Here is a 5,941-nt window from a genome sequence, read left to right as displayed (position 1 = left end):
ATGATCAATTCTCTGGGCTCCAAGAGAAGCTGATCCACTCCTGGATCCCATCCCACCACTGAGAGGCTCTGGGAAGATGCTACAACTTCCAAATCTCCTGATCTCCAGGCTCTTGCTCTCAGCCTGTGCCACAGTGCTCAGGGCAGCCTCTCCAAGACTAACCTGGCACATCCAATATGAAAATAATATGGGGAAAAACCTCTGATAATGAGATGGCAGAACTGCACCACACCCCTGATGAGCTCACAGGACCATTAACACCTTCCCAAACCACAAGCCAACAGAAGAAGCATTCCTATCAGAAAGCTGGAGGGGGAGAGGGATGATCCTTCCCAGACATTGCTGGGCACAAAGAGCAAGAACCCAAGGGACATTTTCAAGGAGTAAAACACTGAATTGCTGTAACACCAACTTAAAAGGGACATTAAGGTGTAAAGGATACTAAAAGTAATTGCTACAATTAGTGGTGGTAACACAGCACCAGGACAAGCACATGTGACAGAGACAGGGGGAGGAGTGAGTGGGACCTGCACAAGAACAAAGCCTCAGGTGTGTCATTTAGAAGCTTCTTTACTTGAAAAGTCATATATGCAGTTGGTTAGACTTAAAAATCCTCTGCTGGAACAAGAATGTCCTCCCCTGGCAGGCCCTTGGTTTAATTCCTCCCTGCTCTGCAGAGACCTGCACACCTTGGACTCACAAAAGCTGCCAGTGAAGTCACTCTCAGGCACAATTTACCAAAATAGGGCTCCACTAAAATAATCCTCTGGGTAAACAGTGGGCTGTTGACAAAATAGTTATTACTGGTCAACCTGTCACTGCTCTTCCTCCTGGGAAGAGGAAAAGCACAACAAAGGAGAACTGAGGTCAGCTCTGTCCCGGAGTTTCACGGTATCATCATTCATCCTGGGGATGGAATAGTTTGGAGAAACTAAACTGCCAAGCAGAGTCCAGATCAACTTGTGTTGTCTTCTGGAAAACAGCTCCAAGGGCAGGAAGAAAAGCATTGGAAAGGACATTATTCCTTCTGTTCTGTGGGAGATGGCACTTGTCAGACTCCTCTGAATCAGTTCCCGGTTTGCACTGACACAACCGTGAGCAGGAAACCATTCTCAACTTAAAAAGTTTTGGAAGCAGAGTTCAGGATGGCCCTGGGAAGGGCTCCAATTGCAAAACATGCATCACTTCAGCAGGAATTCATGTGGCTCTTTCAGTCCCTGGATCCTGTTTGTCGTTTGCTACCTCAAAAATCAAATGATCCGATCTATTTCTGTCAGCCTGGGATGGCCACCCCTCCATCCTCCTTTTTTTCAATTATATTTAGCTTCAGATTTATCATAAGGGCTATTTCTGACCATTAGTCATGACTGAGCCCTTCAGCTTATCATTAAAATCTCGTGGTAGCTGATGCCTGCAGGATCCCCAGACATCCCAGTTTTCCCAACAAGGCCAGGAACAGAGGCAGCATTCCCAGCCCTTCCTGAACACACCTGGAGCTGTGCTCCACATCTGGAGCTGTGCTCCAGGATCCTGACCCCTCTTCTTTCCCTCAAGTGCCTTCACTGGTGGGTGGGTGGGTTTGGTTTTTTTTTTTGGCTGTTATAAAATATTTCACTTGAGCAGCTCCCATTTCTACACCTGCAACAGGAAGGTCTGGCAGCACAAAAATAAAAGCAGAATTTCACCTGTTCCTCCCATTCCAGGGAATGGTTTCCAAAGGAACAGAGTTTCTGTTGGGGAACTGCAAAGGCAACAGTTACTGCACAGCAGAGCTGGCTGGGCCTTTGTTCCTTCCTGGGAAGTTGCTACCAAACAGAAAACAAACCCAACAAAAAACAGCCCGAGGAGGGTACGGGGTGGAGGTGTGGAAATAGATTATTTACCCCCTCAATCTTTTGTGAGCTGGATTGCATTTTTGATTGTTTTCTTCTTAAAACACTGCTTCCTCACAGAGTAGCTCCTCAAAGCACTCAGTCTGCAGACCATGGATGGAGGGGATTTGTCTCCAACCACAGCAATGACTAAGAAACCTTGTCCTGTCCTTCCCAGGTCTGAGGCACCAAACCATAAAACAAGGGAAGAGCCCTCCAGGTACATTCAACTTCATATTTGGGTTTGATAAAACCCCCACTTTTCACAGCCAGTGTAATCCAGGCCCTGCTCCATCCATTATTTCCCCCCCTATTCTAATCCTAGGATAGTATATATATTATTTCTCTCCTACACTGATCCATTACAAACTGGAACAATCAAGTCTTCTCCCAAGATCACTGATACAAATCCTCTGGAATTTTAAAGCCAACACAGCCTCTACAAGATGCCCCCAAAACCCAAACCTCAGCAAGTGTTCCCCCTTCAGAAGGATAATGGGATTCTCAGTTATGGATAAATAAATACAAATCAAAAGGACATTGCATGTGCTGTCACCCCAGTTTTTCCTGCAGAAGTTGGGCATGGCAAATCAAATGCCTTAAACAAATATCTCAGGATCATTTTGAAGTGACAAGATGGATGAGCTTCACCACAGAACTCCAAGTCAGCTTAAAGGAACCTATTTTTAACTCAGTGAGTGAAATTCCTGCTCTCCTTCAGTTCTTCCATATTTAATCCCAAGGAAACTATTTTGTGTGGGATACAGAAAAGGTTGAAACGCTTCAAAGCATCTGCAATATTCAATGTATCTCCTAACAGCACCTTTCCTTCACTCCCCTGGAGCTTCCTTGGTGTTCTCAAACACATTATTAAAGTCCAGTGACTGTTACTAGTAACTCTTAAAATCCTGACACTGCTGATCTTAAAACATCTTGATTCAATGGCTGCTCCAAAATTAGTTTTGGAGTGCTCTGCATCACAGTATTATCATCATTTCACATCATGCATCTCTCAATTACAGAGCAGAAATCTCTATTTACCACTATTAAAGCAATTCTTAAGAGTCAGGGAAGGAAAAGCCAGCAGGAACTCAGCAGATTCTTCCAGTATTCCCAGAGAAATAATATGCATGAAATATTTTTTATTTCATCTCAAAAAAACCCCCTAAATGTCAGTGAGATTTGAATGCTGCAGCAGGCAACAGTCACCACCAGGAAACGAGATGTTGGATCACCTGGTGAAACAAAATGAAGCAAAAATAAAACAGCCCAAATCTCTTCAAACCCTCCCAAAACAAGGCTGTACTCAAGCCCTCTAAATGCAGTATTTAAACAGATATTATTTAAACCAAAAGTGCTCACAAAACTATCACAGACACCATGAATTTACACTTTTCTGGCTTGTTCATTGTAAAGATCTAATATTTGATTCCAAGGTCTGTGGGACTACAATTAAAAATAAATTGGAAAGAAGATCTGCTGGCAGCACAGCCAGACCCACAATAAACAGAAAAAAAAAACCAGCTCACCCTTTCTTATTCAAGGGAAAAAAAAAAAAGCCCAAGTAAAACCTGTTCCTCCTTGAAGACACAAGATGAAAAAAGTCACCTTAACCAGCTCCCTAATGGATAAGCATTTGCATGATTTAATATTAGAGTCCAGATAAGCCTTTGTTCAAGGAAGATTTTGGGGCTGGATGTTAAAAAAAAAAAAAGAGTAACCACTTCTGCAGTTTTTAAGGCTCTTCTTTGTGCTGCAACAACACTATTTTTTCCCCCACAGCTCCAACAACTCTTAAATCTTGAAGGCCTTAACTAGACCTGACTAGAAATCCTCAAAAATACAGAGATACTGCCTCGAATTACTGCTCTCACAGCACAAACTCCCCCAGTGTTAAAAAGTTTATTGTCCTGTGTATTCCTTGGAGCAGGACCATAAATAAGGGAAAAAGACAAGGAGATATTTTATGTTTGTGGCCTCAGCTCCCACTTTATTCCCAGTGCCATCACCAATCTGTCATCTCCAAACACATGGCACAATTGTTTACAACATGCCCCTGCACGAGGGTTTACCCAACACTTCAGCACAGCAAAGAATTTTGCTGAACTCCTTATGTAAAACAGGTGTGTGTGCTTTGGGGTTTCTGTCTTTTTTTACCCCTTTTCTCAAGGCCAGAATTTGTATTTTTAGAAGCACGTTGATACAGAAAAATCAAAGTTCAACTTTAAGTCTTTAAGGATCTACAAAGGTAAATATATGCTTAGTACTTTAAGAGATAAAGTGCAGGAAATTCCATGTTTTTTTGTAAGAAACACCAAAATCTTCCGTGAATATTTAAGTCCTGGAAGGTGAGGACAACGTGACAGGAACTGCTGGCAATGTAACTGCCAGTGGACTGATATGAGCAATGTGGAATTTGAGAAATACCATTTTTAAGTTTGTATTTTACAACAGTGTCTAGAAGTATCTATTAACTCGGGATTCACCACAATTAGAGGGATTTATTATTTGCCTGTAAACTGTCACGGATAAGAAAAATAAGATTCTTTGGAAAAGCAACACATGGTGAAGGCAGAAATTCAGTGGAGATAAGAAGGGGGAGGAGTGAAGGAGAGGGAGGAGGGAAGGAGATAAAGATCAAGTGTTGGCTTCCTCTGCAAGCAAACAGACAACTTTGTGCCCAAAGCACCAATAATTGGGGTGTTTAGAGGTTATCCCACCCCAGGACACTCCGCTGAGAGTGGCCAGGGCCAATTCCCTCTCACTAATGACAACTGGGATGTGTGAGCAGTTAATTAGCAGCAAGGACAGCCAGGAGCCCGAGCTATTGTATGAAAAACAGCCCTGCACGGGGGTTATTTTGGGTACCAGGCATATGCTCCAGGATTTGCTGGATAAATGTCAATATCTAAAATTTAACACGGCCCCGCAGTGGGTTTTCACTGGGTAAAAGGCCATTTAAAGTGCACAAGCAAATAAAGAAACACGCCGAAGAGATGCCCTGCTTCCTGACACACACACGTGGTTTCCCTGCATGTGTCCATCTTGAACCTTCCCCACTTCAGCCCATTTACCCTAAAACTTCGTGCACGGGCACCAAAGCAGCTGAATTCCAACCTGGATCTTCCTATTCATCCCATTTTCCACTGTATTATCATTTCTAAAGATGCCTTCCTACAGTTGTCTAGTCAACGATAACAGAATTTATATAAAAACAAATTAACATGCGAGGGCAAGTGGTTACTAACCAACCTCACAACAGAGCAATTAATTATTCCCACTCCCAGGATTTTTGGCACCGCCAAACTTTGTATATAACTAAATAATAAACTGTTTTATCAATCTACTTGGACAAGAAATTGAGGTGTTACTGACTTCTGAATCGCTCAGATGGGAAATTTGGCTGGTGTTTTAATTAACGCCAGCAACATAAATGAATCTTTTATTTCGAAACAGAAATGCTGTCCTGTCTTCACATGAAACACTGGAATATTATGGAAAACGCTGGGCCACCATGAGGCCAGTGAAAACCGGCCAAAATTCTCATCCAGAACCCTGCGCTGACAATTTGAAGCTCCTGGGTGTGTGCTTAAGGGAGAGGGTTGACACCTAATTTTAAAATTTTACTATTTAGCGAGGAAACCCCGAGTTAATTATATATTATATATATATATTCTGCCGCGTTTAGGAAGCACCTTCACAGCTCAGACAACGGATGTGGCAATGCAGCCACCCAAAAAAAGTTTCGAGGCCCCGTGCTACGAAGCCAGAGCTGCTTCTCAAAAGTAAGGAGGGGGAAAAAAAAAAAGGGAAAAGCAGGGAAAGAGTAACATTAAAAAAAAAAAAAAGAAAAAAAAAGAGAGAGAGAGAAAAGTGGTTGGGGGTTTTTTAAAACAATATTTCTTATAAAGGGCAGGCAGTTATTTATTTATTTGGAGGCACGCAGCACTACACCCAGCCGGGGCCTAATTCCTGACTCAGGGTTTTAGGGGCTGCTCCGAGCGACTGTTAATGGAGAAATTAAGGCCGAGCCGCCCGGCCCCGGGGGCGGCGTGGGCGGCGGCGCCGGC

Source organism: Neopelma chrysocephalum, unplaced genomic scaffold (genome assembly GCF_003984885.1).
Source record: "Neopelma chrysocephalum unplaced genomic scaffold, ASM398488v2 Primary Assembly neopelma1_69, whole genome shotgun sequence".
NCBI classification, from domain to species: domain Eukaryota; kingdom Metazoa; phylum Chordata; class Aves; order Passeriformes; family Pipridae; genus Neopelma; species Neopelma chrysocephalum.
The sequence above is the reverse complement of the archived record's forward strand: the minus strand, read 5'-3'. Positions refer to the sequence as shown.